The following is a 15,290-nucleotide window of genomic DNA, read 5'->3' as shown; positions in this document are numbered from 1 at the left end:
AGCTACAAACATGATTAGGGGTCTAGAGCACCTTTCTTACAAGGAGAGACTGAGAGAGCTGGGTCTGTTCAACCTGGGGAAGAGAAGGCTGAGAGGGGATCTCATCAATGCTTATGAATATCTCAAGGGAGGGTGTCAGGAGGATGGGACCAGACTCCTTTCAGTGGTGCCCAGCGATAGGATGAGGTGTAACAGGCACAGACTGAAGCATAAGAGGTTCCATCTAAACATGAGGAGAAACTTCTTTACTTGGAGGGTGACAGAGCACTGGAACAGGCTGCCCAGAGAGGTTGTGGAGTCTCCTTCTCTGGAGACATTCAAAACCCACTTGGACACATTTCTGTGTGACCTGGCCTAGGTGTACCTGCTTTAACAGCCAGGTTGGACTAGATGATCTCCAGAGGTCCCTTCCAACCCCATCCATTCTGTGATCCTGTGAAATGGAAATTGATTGACTGGGGGAAATAATCTACTGTAATTTTGAAAGGCAAATAGAGCTATTTGGATTCTGATGTGATAGCTAAGTAACAATTCAAACATTTGTTTTAAGAGACTTAGCCATTTGCACAATTTCAGTATTCAGCTGGTGAAACAGGTACACTTCTGTGAGAAAATTTGTCGAGTCAGCTATAGTGTTCAAAAGGTCACAGAAAGGAAAGGCTGATGAGTAGGCTCGTCTCAGTGTGAGGATGAACTGGGTTAAGAACATGGGTGTTGCTGGAGAAAGCTAATGTATCTAAATATTACTATTATATGGTATTACTGAGGTGGCAAGTGTCTATGTTCTTAAAAGGTGTCATGAAGATGGAATTTGAAGAACAGGAGTAATTCAGGACACCAGACTTTTTCATGCAGCTTAAATGGCAAATTGGAAGCCTAACTTCAAGTCCCATAATTAACCCACAGACAGGCAAATAAGGGCTGATGTTCAAGCATTTCTCTGCTGCTTTAAAAAACACCAAAGTGCTTGTTTCCTAAATTTGTCTAATGTGAGTTCTGTTTTACCAACTTAGACACTTCATTTAGACAGCTAAAAGATAATTCTCTCATAAAGTGAAAAGTGCAGGTACGAAAAATGCAGACTTCCCAATACCCATCAAAAACCAAAGAAGACTTCCTCCACAGTCTCCATCTATAGAATATCTTCTATATTTCTTCAGCTTCACAGGTCAGCTTCTTCTCACCAGTAGGCAAAAATGCAGGCCTTGCAGCATATCCTGTAACTTCATTTCAGGCTATTACAAGCCTAAGGAATCTATCGATCTTAAGGATACAGTGTGCTAAATGAAGAGTATCCCACCATATGGATTGTATACCATTTCTGCCATCCTGAGAAGATCTTAAGGAAGACAGCAGAGGGCTGAAGAAAGGCATGGGTCTGGTATTTGTAGACATGTAGCTGGTGTGGCATTGAAAAGTGTGCTGCCATGCTTAACATGTTAAATACACACACTGGACTTGATAGTTCAAACCCGAGACTGTGCAAAGAGACATTTTCTGGAGTGGGTATGATCTGTGTCCAGCTAGCTGGGAGATGGAGCCATTAAACAGACCCTTCATTATCTGTGTAGCTGTATTATTCAGAGATGTAATAAACCCAGTATCTGAAATTTAAAAGGAATGCTTATCAGTACAAAGCACACAAAAAGAACCAAAGGATTGTAGAAGGAAGTTCTGGTGACTGTGGATTTCCCAATGCAGCACCAGATTCAGTTTCAATCTGAATCTTTTGTGCCTCTTTTTTCTGTCATGGAAAAATGCACAAGAGCACATCCTTCTCAACCAAAATGTTCCACACTTGAAGCATCATTCATTTAGTTTGATTAGCTTGAGGCATGAGAGCCGTGTATTTTGTAATTTTAAAATATTGCATTTTCTTCTAAACAGTAAAGGACCCTTCATTGCTTAGATTCTCAAGTGCTAACCACAAAAAGTACTTTAGGCTGTCTTCCCTAACTTTACAAAACTTTTGGTATATATGAAGGTCAGCTGATTCTTATCCTTGGTGACTAAGTCTAGAGGTGGCTGTAAGATAAATACATGACCTGACTAGTGACTCATAACTGACATCCAGTCAAATGATTGCTAAGATTGTATTTCTAAAAATAAAAATAACTACATATACAGATTTATTTTTTTCTTTCTATAATACATACCCCTAAAGGGCTGATTTACTGACTTCTGGAATGGCTTCATTTCAGTGTCATAGAAGCATGTAGAATGGAGGTGACCTCCAAAGGCCACCAGTCCAACTTCCTACTAAAAGCAGGGCTAGTTAAGTCAGGTTGCTCAGCACTGTGTCCAACCAAAGTTTAAATACCTCCAAGGATATAAATTTCAGTGCTTCTGTGGATCTGTGTTCCAGTGCTTGATCATCCCCATAGTAAAAATAATTTTCATATATCATGTCAAAACTTCCCCAGTTCCATCTTGTGCCTGTTGCCTCCCAGCCTTCTACTGTGCTCCTCTTGAGAAAAACTGGCTCAATCTTCTCTCAGCTCTCCTGTTAGGTACCTGAAAACAGCAATCATATCTTGCCTGAGCCTTCCCTTCTTCCACCTGAAGAAGTCCTGGTCTGTCTTTCTCTCCTCACAGGGCAAGCGCTTCAGCCACTGAACATCCATCCACAATGGCCCTCTGCTAAATTCGCTTCAGTTTGTCAACATCATTATTTTATTAGGGAGTTTGAAACTGGATTCCAGATTAGGTCTCACAAGTGCCAAACAAAGGGGAAGAATGACTTTTCTCAACCAGCTGGCTGCCCTCCTGTTCATACAACCTTGGATACTGGTGGCCTTCTGCTGGTGGCCAGGGTACACTGCTGGCTCATGCTGAATTTATTGTCCATCAAGGCTCTCAACACATTTTCTCCATCTAGTCTGTCATCTGCCTGTACAGCTGCCTAGGGGTTATTCTGTCCCAAGTCTTTGCATTTTTCTTAGTTCAGCCTGTTACCTCCAGGCTCTCTAGATTGCAATAGCCTCAGTACAGTCATGGCCATAATACTGTATGGACAACAAAATGGCCCATACTACATATCACATATAATGCCAAATCTACTTGGGAACCTAATATTGGGCTAACTAAAGGTGAAGACAAAGGAGGAGGGAGTCAGTGTATGCTGAAAATTTTTAGAAATTCTCTTGATCGTTGCATTTTCAAGATGCATCACAAACATTATAAGCACTTACTCCTGTTGCATTTGGAGAGCATCTCACTGGTACATCTTATATTAGAATAACAGACAACATCTGTACTACTAAAGCAACTGGCACAGAACCGTATACCTCCATACTATGAACCTGTCTTAGCTCCCAAACCAAGGGCCTCATACACACAGCTCACTGGGAATGTCCCAGTTGCCCAGCAACTATCTGGGAGAGTCCAACTGGCCCGGATCATGAGCTGGTCCAGCAGTTCAGTAATTCATATATTTGAGCTCCAGCAATAAAAACAAGCCCTGATGCTGGTTATTTTTCTGTTACAGATATTACTTTGGTTTCTTTATATACCCTATCTTTTATCTTTCATTGTCCAAACTTCTCTTTAAGAGACACTTCCAGCAGTTCTTTCAATGATTTAACAGATTAGACTTGATTGACTCTGAATGAGAAAGAAGCACCAAAGTCATTTTAGTCTGACTTATTTTACCTAATTTCAGCTGTCGCAGTTAGGCATCTAAACTATACTAATTACCAAACCAGAGATCACCTAAATCACCTAAAGGGTGATCTGTTCCATCATTTCTTAACACTTTTTTTTTTTTCTTTTTTTTTTTTTTTTTTTTTTCCAGAAGGGGTAAATCACTCCCTGGAGATAAGTCCCCGCTGAAACAGAGTCCATCGTGTCTTTCTGATGCAAGTAACTCATGAAATTAAGTCATGAATTTAGGGAGAAATATCTAAGTTGTCAGCACAATATTTATTTGCAAAGTCGTTTATGATACAGCTTTATTTGCAGACTACTGAATCACTCCTTATGACAACTTGTTTTGTTTCTTTTTTTAGTATTGCAACAAATGGGGCAATTATATTTGAAAAGTTCAGAGGCCTCTGTGTTTGTTGAAAAGCTGATACTGCATAAAATATTAAAGCTTTCAAAAAGCAGCTGAATTAAGTATGTAAAAACATGTCTTCTTACTACTGAAAAAATGCTTCCATAATGTGAAGGGCTGTGTGAAAGTAATCCCACTAGATGTCACCATCCTTCCACCAAAAATTCTTCAGCAAGTGGCTAGCTTTTCCTGAGTGCGATTTATAAGCAACTACTGGTTCTACCAACACCATACCGAGATGAAGCTTTAGGTCATACGTTGCCAGCTCTGTTGCTTTGTAATACAATAAAAAGCTATGTGGTGTCATTTCCTTCTGGTGGCTTTGTGTTTAGATAGTTTTAAAATGCTAATTCTCAGGTGAGAGCCCATTATGGGGTTTTATTGTAGCCTGGATTCACGAATATAAGAAACATTGTCAGTTAAGTTCATCCAATAATGCTGCTGCAGCTCGGTCCAGCAGACAGTGGCTTGATGGAGAGTATGAAGTCAAGACCCTGTTCCTATCTCTTTTGCTGATATACTTTTGACTTTGGCAAGGTATTTCACCTTAGCTTTTCTGTTTTCAGTTTACTATTAACACTAACTTTCTTAGTGCAGGAACTCTGCTGAATTATGGTTTTTGTTGGATTAGCTTTATCCTAATTCAGTGAAAAGTATTGTGCAAAGAGTCTGAAAAAAAGAGCTATATAGGTCCAGCTGAGGAAAATGCTGAAAGGGAATATCCACTCCCTATTCTAGCATTACCCCCTAACTCAGTAATCACTGAAACTTCCCTAGAGCCAGAGCTGGGGTTAGAGGATTTAGTAGATCCACTTAGTACTGGATATCTGAAGTCACCAGTTCCTGCTCCCTCTCGTCTTGTTCCACTGAGTGGCAACACCTTGCATTCATGTCTAAATTTGTAATGTCTGATACAGATAGGAGCCAAATTCCATTCATCTCCCAGATAGGCTGTCCATCTTTTATCTGCTCTGATCCAGGATGGAGTTTCCTACTCATTTTTTCACTACTGTTTTTCACAGAAATTTGATTAAGGTGAACATAATAAAAACAACTAATTGATAGGATCTTTCTTTTCTCATAGATAGATCTGATCATTTGGAACTTAAGGGGAAATATCTTTTTCATGTTTAATAAGACAATGGAGAAAACACAACCTTCCATGCATTTGAATTTTCTCCTATCTTATTCCATTAGGTGCTTTTGTTGTTCAAAGTGAAAAACAGAAAAATAACTGTGCAATAACTACAACAAAAATGACCATAGCTAAAGTCAAATCAAGTAGATGTACTCCAAATACAGACTTAACCAATTATACTCAACATGTACCTAATGAGCACTCATTTCCCCCCCCCACTCCTGCAGTGATTGTCTCCTTGAGTTGAGTTCCCATATTATTAGGTATGAGCAGGTAAGACCACAAACATGAAAGGCTCCTTACATGTCCTGATCAGGATACTGTATTTTGGATTCGAAGAATAAAAGAATTTTTTGAGCCAACTGACCTGTCACATTACCACTGCAGTATGAAATACTAGGAAAAAAAAAATGAAAAAGTGACTGATGAGGAAAAGTACAAAGGTTACTAAATACTTCCTATTAAAAGAATATAAACTGTCAGCTGTAATATGGATAGTGATTATATTTAATTACACATTTAAATCTTGAACAGCTTGACTGAGACACACTCGATGTCTATCAGTATGTGTTACCAATGCAAGGCTGTGCCAAACATTTTTCTTCATGCTGTCAGCACACTAGGTGACAACACAAAGTAATAGTCCACACTGTTCCCTGGAGGCTGCTTAGTTTGGAATGATGCACAGGATGGAAGACAATGCGCAGACTGCAGAAGAAACAGCAATAAGCCTGCATAAGATCTCATATACTTCAGTTTAAAATAGGTAGTATGTAAACTCCCAGCCCCCCGTACATAATTTTCCCCAAAACACACAGTTTTAGCGTTACACATTCTGAAATGACTAAAGGAAAAAATTTGTATAGATTTCAGTATTAAATTTGAAATGCATCCCTAAAACTGTAACGCCAGGGATACTTTCAAAATCATAGTCTACTGTAACAAAGCGTTTGACAGATACTGGTCAGCCACAGCATTATTCCTTGAATGAATCTGACCTGTCGTGTCCAGTGAAAACTGTCAGATGCTCAGTACTCGCAATATTTTTAATGAGATAGTCATTATGTCATAACAATGAGCTTTTATTCTTTATACAGCATTGTCATGTGTAGAGCACAAGACAGATTTAAATGGCTTTCAACTCCTATTTCAGAGCCATTTGTTAAAAAGAAAATGGTCTGGAGCTTCCCTCAGAGAAAGCTGCTATGCTAAAGTTGGATTGGGAAGAAGGCAATTTCTCTATGCTTGGTTTTACATGCACTTGGTTTCTGATAATTCATTTCAACACTGTTATATCATATTACGCTAGTAGCCATGACAGGATTAGTAGCAATACTGCAAATGACAGTGTCATCAGGCAAAAATGTATAGCTTTGTGGTTTCAGAAAAATGAAGGCATTCAAAGTCATTAACATATAAAACATTGAATAATGGCCTTTACAATAGACTGCTAAAGAAGACCAGATGTTGCTCACAGGAGATCTGAATCTGGGCGACAAGATGTTGCTACTTGTTCATTAAATGAGACAATCGAAAATTACAATTGCACATCTACAAAAACCTCTGTAGATATGGCAGCTCTTTCACTCTTAGCAGTATTTCAGCATGACAGTCATACAGGGAGTATGTTATAGTATAGATACAAAAGTCACTGCTAGAAAAGCGAAAGTGTGTATCTTGTTTCTCCAAAATACATATAATTCTATAGAAAAATAAATCATTGTCTATTTATATCTGTTGTAGATTAGAACGTAGATGAACATCCTCTCCTAAATAAGCCTTTTTGCACAAAGACTCATTGTGAATGGGTAACTGTATGTTTAGAATAATGTAAAGAAAAACAAAAGTATGATGTCTAGGACAAGGTTCAAGGATAAATATAGTATTAGCAAACTGCCATTATATTTTGCTCAGATTCAGAAGTCATAGAGTCATAGAATCATAGAATCATTTTGGTTGGAAGAGGCCCTTAAGATCATCAAGTCCAACCATAACCTAAATCTGGCACTAAACCATGTCCCTAAGAACCTCATCTATACGACTTTTAAACACCGCCAGGACTGGCGACTCAACCACTTCCCTTGGAAGCCTGTTCACAGTCCACCCTCAAGGACATCTTGGGTAAAATTAATCTCATCATATTATTGGTATCTACACTGGTCCAGGTTTTTAAGTTAGGTAATTTGTCCAGGCTTCCCATATAATCAGTGGATATCTAGTAAACTGAGTCAGTAGAGCCTAGAAGGCAATTTTTCTCTCTTTTGAGTAGACACCCACATCTAGTCAGGTGAGTAACCTCTTCAGCTATTCTCTGTAATGGGATATCATGCATCCAGCCACCACAGCAGGCACACACATGGTAGACACCAAAGCTGAAGCCATCCCTGATCACTTATGCTGATAGTACCTTTCCTTCAGCTAATACACTGGGATTGGGCAAAGCTGGCTAAATGTGTTTGAGTAGCATAGGCAAACTTGAACATTACTGTGACATGAATGAGGCACTTACTATTCTTCCTGCCAAGGGAGTGAGACAGCTATTGCTTTCTGGAGGGAATGTCCTGGTCCTCTGCAGTAACCTCCTCTGCACACCCCTGCCTCTCTTGCAGTCACCCCAGCAGCAGCTGGCTTGCCTTGGGATTGTGATTTATGTGAAGCAAGAAGAGGGGTCATTGCGCAGTTCCTGCAAGTGTGCTGCTCTGGAAATTGCCTTTGTAGTGCTGAGGTACAGCCCAAACCTCTTGGAAGGAGCAAAAAGTCTGCATTTTCATTCAGAAGACTCTGAATTAGATTTATGCACCACTCAAGCACCTGAAAAAGCTGTTTTCATTATTTAGTTATTGACTAATAGCAAGTATTTAGACAGAAGAGGTTTTAGCCACCAAAACTGAAGAGAAAATTAAAAACTCAGCTTTGTTTTCTGTCTGGATGTTGAGACATTGGAGTCATTCACAACACATTGGCTTCATAGTTCTCCATAACTTCCAGTAAAAAACTTTTTTTTTTTCCAAAAATAAAAACCAGTTTCATCTTTTTATGGCAGTCCAGAATGGCAATAAATTTCAACATATCAGAATTTCCTGTTGGACAATATGCGTGTTTTCCCCTTATTTTAGAGCCTTTGCTAGAATGATATCTGAAATGTTGTGTTCTCTAATGAACTTCCTTATGCCTACACTGTACCTTTCTTTGCGTTGAGCAATTTGCACTTTACCTCCTTTGATTTTCTCATTTTCTTCTTCTCAGATGGTGAATTAAATACTGAGCCTGATTTGCCTTTTTTACTTTCACATTTCTATCAGAAAATAGTTGCTTTTAAAATCCCGCTGCTATCACACATGGCCTATTATATATCAACAAATTATATTTTTGTTTGATTCCAAAAGAAGTGGAGTCAGCAGTTGGAACCAGACAATGTCCTTCATTTTTTCTGTTTTTATTTGACGGCATGGTGTACAGGGTAAAAGTATTTATAGCATTTATTGCTTTTATATTTACTCTTCCACACTAAAATATCTCAATTTCAACTAAACAGTTTGGTTTAGGGTTTTAACCTAAAGATAGATAGATAGATAGATAGATATGTATATTTGTGTGTGATTACTTTAATTCTACTCTAGTTTTGCATTCTATTCCCTAAGAAAATCTACTCTCTCCTTCAAGATGTAGTTTCTTCCAGAATTTCAGAAAAACTTTAAAAATTCAGTCCCACAACTAGTTTTGAAACACTCACCTTCCCTCAACTCTCCTTTCTGAGCTCATTGTTTTGTCATTCATGGACATGCATATCTTAAAAACAGTCAACACCTCTCAGCACAAAGTCAACAGACTGCATTAGGGCACCCACAGTCACTAGTACCTGGAGTGACTTCTTACAGTATGGAAGACAGAGGAGTATTAGAACATAGACAGCAATCACCAACTGCATGGAGTTCAAGTGCTGGATTTTGCACCTGGGACACGGCAATCCTGGCTGTACATACAGATGGGAGGATGACATGCTGGAGAGCAGCTCCGTGGAGCTGGGGTTCTGGTCAACGGCAAGTTGAACATGAGCCAACAGTGTGCCCTGGCAGCCAAGAGGACCACCTGTGTCCTGGGTGCATCCAGCACAGCATTGCCAGCCGGGCAGGGAGGTGATCATCCCGCCCTGCTCTGCACTGGTGCGGCCTCACCTGGAGCACTGTGTGCAGTTCTGGGCAACACAGGAGAAAAAGGATATAAAGCTTCTGCAGAGTGTCCAGAAGAGGGCTATGAAGATGGTGAAGGATTTGTAGAGGAAGCTGTATGAGGAGCGGCTAAAGTCACTTGGTTTGTTCAGCCTGGAGAAGAGGAGACTAAGAGGACACCTCATGGTGGCTACAGCTTTCTCACAAGGGGAGGAGGAGGAGCAGGAGCTGATCTCTTCTCTTTAGTGAGCAATGACAGAACCTGAGGGAATGGCAGGAAGATGAGCCTGGGGAGGTTTAGGTTTAGGTTGGACATTAGGAACAGGCTCTACCCCCAGAGGGTGGTGGAGCACTGGAACAGGCTCCCCAGGGAGGTGTCACAGCCCCAAGCCTGACAGTGTTCAAGAAGAAACTGGACAACATCCTCACATACCTGGTGTGAATTTAGCAGTTGTCATAAGCAGAGGCAGAAGTTGGACATGATGATGCTTGTAGGTCTCTTCCAACTCAGGACATTCTATGAATCTTGTTGCCTCCTCACCATCTGGGGATGGAGTAAACCATAGGAGTTGGAGCTGCATGGCACACCAGGTATGCTCTCTGAGAAGCAATCTGCTCTCACATATTCACGTGCCATGCTTGGTCCATATATTGTGAGTCTTTCTGGCCCTCTCTCTCCTGAGCAAATGTGGTCTTCTGGGGACCTTAATGCATGAAGAATTCAAGTTTTTAATATTCATGTCAGTGTGCACATGTTTAAAGTTAAGCAGAAGCTTAAATAATAGAGGTAGTTTACAGAATCAGGGTCTAATTCTGGCAGAGGACTATGGATTGGCAGTATAAGTTCTTCCTCCCAAAGAGCTATATAAAGTTCCTCTGCAGGCCCAGATTCTAACGCACTGGGGCCAAAATCATCCCTGGAATTACACTGTTAAGCTTCCAAAAACAATTCTGCAAAGAAAACAGTCTGTAAGCCCAGCAGATGATTTTGATTAATAAGAATATGTTCCTAAAAGTAAATTTACAGAGACTCCTAAAAAGTGCTACATTGTTCTTAAGTATCAAAAAAAAAAAAAAAAAGAAAGAAAGGCAGACACCTTCTATGATAACACACACTTAAGGTTACAAATTACCTGACAGATTTCTCAAAAGAAAATATCTCGCCCTAGAAAAAGATGGAGATGCTGAGCGGCGGTAGCCGTAAGGGTGTTTTGCCATAACCATATAAATTCTGGAAACAGTTTTGAAGGCTGCATTGTGTGAGGCAGCCAAATCACCCCTAATTGAGAAGTAAGCATGAGATTAAATAAGCCTGTTAAAAGAAAATCCTCCATTTCTGCTCCTCTCAGCCCCTTTTGTTATCCCTGCTTCACATTCTCAGCACCTTCCATATGTGCGTGTGAGCTTTCATTGTGAGTGCTGCTATTTGCAAGGCACTAGCTTATATTAATAAAGGAGTCAGGGTTCGTGCGCCAGCCTACCATCTCTCTCCCTGTAATACAATTAGTTTACAAAACATGGCACTTCAAAAGTCTAAATTGGGATTTGTGTTTATATGGTGTTGTAGATTGGGAGTTGTTTTGCAGGGAGAATGGGAACAGAGTTTCATTTCTTTGCAACTATTTAAATCTTACATCTTACTGAAGACTTGCAGAAGGCTTGAAGAACGGAAGGACAATAAAAAAAGACATAAAAATAACAAGAATAATGAGAAAATCACAGGGTTTCACAATTCTTTCTCCTTAATCTCTTCCTTTGCTCCAGGGTATTTTCCTTTTTTGATTAGCTTGTTTTTCCTTGTATTTACCTCAGAGATGCACACAACCACATCAGGGCTGCCACACCATTAGTCTCTGCTGCTGCCAGCCCCTCAGCCTAGCCCCAAACATGAACTTTCACAGTTTTCCATTAACAGTCTCTTTTCTCCTTTCCCCTGTTTATTCCAGTTCTCTACTTTAATGGGAAAAAATACTTTTAGTTTTTCATTTTGATTTTCCTTGTACATTCTAGAAACAACTAATCAATTGAGCCCCTGGGGAAACTGTCATAATTCCTAGTTTTTTGATTCCTAAATGGCAGTGGGCTAGAGGTTTGTGCCATGCTACTGTGATAAAGAGGATGTCCAAGAAAGCTATGGACATGACCAGGGAATGATTAGAGAGCTTCGCAAACTGAGGGACCAACAAAGCTGAGCTATCATCTGAATGGACAGGTTAAGAATGGCAATTTTGGGTTTCATGACCCAGTTCTGCCTTATTCACATGCCAGAGTACCACTATGCTGACAAATGTGGACAAACCTACTGCCATTGACCCCAAAACTGGAAGTACTGGAGACATCCACACAGGCTGACATAAGCGATCCTGTGTCCAAATGCAGGCTGATAGCATCAGTCCAATGCCACAACTCAACTAAAGCACTTAGCCAATGGCTTGCTATCTGGGATGCCTCACCACACTCACACAGCTGGACTCCATCTGGATCCAACCACCTATTTTTACATAAGTCTAGGCTTATGTATGTATGTGTGGCCACAGACCTCAAATCTCTTCTAGATACAACATGGTATCTCTTGAGATTGAGCTCTAAGCCCATTTGTCTCCTCAGCAGAAATATCCATAAGGTGTTGCTGGAAAGAAAGGCAAACAAGAGACTTTTCAGCTTGGAGCGGTAAGGGAAGGCCACACAGGGCAGCAGGAATAAGGGAGAGACAAGTGAAGAGTGGCCATCTGTGAAGAAAGGCCACAATGGCAGACAGGGAATTGTCAGCAGACTCCTGATGCTGCTCGTTGTCATTCAGAAATATACAAGCCTAATGTTTGAAATTACAGGCAAGCCCTCGATTGTCAAAAAGAAAATGAACTCTGATTTCTGCACACACACACAAAAAGCTGCAGCTTATGTTTAGTTTATTGTATTTTTTTTTAGTTTCCAAAGGAACAGAACATATAGTGATTGAAAGCACATGTTGCTAAATTGATGCCCTGGAACAATCCCAAGTAGTTTAATGTCATGCAGCCTAATTTAATTTGCATTAATAGTACAGTTAGCCAAAAACCTTGCTGGTAGTGTGAGGTTTGGTGTGTGTGCTACTGCAAAAAGTAATGAGAAATCATATCAATGTTTTAGCATACTATATTCACTGACTTGCAAAATACATTCAGGGTCCAGATCCCCAAATTATTTAGATGCCTAAATATCACTGTCACTATCACTTTGAGACAGGGTTTGTCTTATTATATGGGGGTATCTGTGTTTTGAATAATGTTAAAGAAGTGTAACAGAGGCATTTTAAAATTTTGTTATAATGAACTCATCCTAGATATGCTGCAGATTTCAGTAGTATTTCCTATACTTCCAACAGTCTAAAATATAAAACTGGTCATCCCTCTAAAACCAGAATGAAGCAAGAGTATCTATTCCAAAGCATGGTAACAACAGCATAGCCACCAAAAGCTAGAGATTGACACCACCCCACCCCCCCCCCACCAAAAAAAAAAAAAAAGAAAAGAAAAGAAAAGGCATTTATTAAAATTAGGATTGGGAGAAAAGCTGTTAAGATCAAGCTTAATATGCTGTGATGGTGACAGGTGAACCTCTATCCTCCGTGAGAGGTAAAAATATCCACACAGCTCAGGGGCTTTAAGATTCAAAACTGCCACTTGCAGGAGTAAACAGAAGTCACAGTATCTGATGAATACCTCTGCAGATTATGAGGACAAGAAAAAACAGTAATTTAAGCAAACAGGAAAAAGCCAAGAAACAAATAATAATCAATAAGCAAGGTTCATCCAGTAAAACAAGAAACCATAGAGCCACTTATACCAGAAGGAAGACCTGGGAAAGAAAGGCCTCTTCTGCTGCGCAGCAGAGGGTCAGAATTATCAGGGAGAGTTTGATAAAAAAGACAAAATCATTTAATACCTTTTGCACTAGTTTTCACTAATGAAAGGTAACATCACAATTAATTACATCAACAGAGAAAAATTTGCAGCTTTAAATGGGAACAGATCATCTTAAATACTTTAAAATTACCAGGAACTATCAAATTTCATTTGTCATTCTCAAAGAGCTGTCAAATACAACTTACAACCCTCTAACAGGTATCTGTAAATAACTCCAAAAGAATGGGTGAATAAAGGAGAAACATGGTGCCAGTCTTCAAAGGATGGGGAAACAATGTGTGAAATTACAGGTTTTCTGCTCAAATTAAATTCCTAGAAAAATATTGGAGCAAATAATCCAGCTATTCATGGTTATCTACAAGAAAACAGAAAAAAGACTGACAAGCTATATGGATTTAGTATGAGTAAAAAACCTAAAGGGTCACACAAAAGTAAATCTATGTCATACACTTGGACTTCACCTTAGTCTGTTTAGGATCACCTGTGTCTTGGATGATGATATATACAAAAGGATGCTATTTGATAGAGAGGAGTCTGAGGCTCTTCATGTGAACTGGAATAATCCATTGCTCTAATAAAAGGTAGAAGACAACAGACTAGGAAGCAGAAAAGGATTGGAGAGAGGGATTAACAGAGCATCGGTCAACAGTATCAGACTGTTAGGAGAAAGGCAAACACCGTAATGTTAAATAAACAGAGGTATAGCTTGTAGTACACCTCACATAACTCTTCAGGATTTGTCAGGGTTACGGTACTGTGTGTGGTTTCGAACCATAAGGCGTTAAGAACTTTTTGAGCAATGCGGAAATACATTGTCTGCGGAGGTTGTGGAGTTTCTGCCAGTCCTTGAAAACAGGGCAGATGCTTGTCTGTCATTAATGCCTGAGATGTACCCGTCCAACATTCAGAGCAGTGCAAATGAGAGCCAACTGTAAAGACCACTTTAATGGGTCACAAACATCACTGGACACGTGCAGGATCCTACTGCAGATTCTACACAGATATCTTAAGTCACATACTCCCTGGGAGAGGTCTCCTCACACAGGGGTCCATGCTAGGAACTAAAAATACAGGACCTCCCTACCAGTGCTCCTGCTTACACCGGTGCGTGTTGTGGTTGCTCCATACGAGGGAGGTGGAAACAATTTGTGCCCCTCTTTAACCATCTGCAGGCACACAGTGCAAGAAATTATCTTCCCCTCATATTAACAAGTGTTTCCATGGCTATCAAATATTTCTTTGTGACTCAAATCATAAAAGTTAAAGAGTTTTTTGTACTTTGTACAGCTCAGTGTTTTCCCAGGGACTGTATTCATTATGATGTTGTTACTGGGGACATACATGCTGCCTCTTGTGCAGTTGCAAGACACACGGATCCAAATGGATCAAAGGTACAGCCACAATGTTTTGTTCTTTTGAAAACAGAGTGTAAATGTGTCATCCACTCTTCTTTCAAAGCAGATTAAAAGTAACTATGACATGTGGCAAATGCATTGGAATCGTTACATGTTGTTGGCGCAGGTCTCACTCCATGAAAGCTCAATTAAAAAGCAAGATTAAAACGCAGACTCTACATTTGTCAATACATCAGTCCTTCTTCAGCTTCTACTGGGCCTGATTTATTAAATTCTACTAAGGAATGTGCAAGCATGGCACAAATCAAAGGCCAAATCTATCCCTTGAAAACACAGTTGCAGGCTGAGATTACTTTAGTTCACCGGGAAGTGGACTAGGGTTGGAAACTAGGGCTTTAGCTCATTTAAGCAAATTTAAGGGAATTAACCCTTAAGTTAAATGCAGTAATCTATTATAAAATAGAATTTGTGGTCCTCATGCATTAGGAGTCTAGTCTGCTTTTCAGCAAATCTGCAGGTAGCTGCCACTAGACGTTGGTGTGTCAAATCACACGTCTTCCGGCTTTCTGGTCCTGAAGTAATTTCTAAAGCCTGCCTCCCTCAGGGAAAGCTATAGTGGCATAATTGCAGTGGCAGTAATGCATTTTTAGTGTATGATTGTACTTTACA

This window comes from Columba livia, chromosome Z (assembly GCF_036013475.1).
Source record: "Columba livia isolate bColLiv1 breed racing homer chromosome Z, bColLiv1.pat.W.v2, whole genome shotgun sequence".
NCBI lineage: Eukaryota > Metazoa > Chordata > Aves > Columbiformes > Columbidae > Columba > Columba livia.
This window is presented reverse-complemented; position numbering follows the sequence as displayed.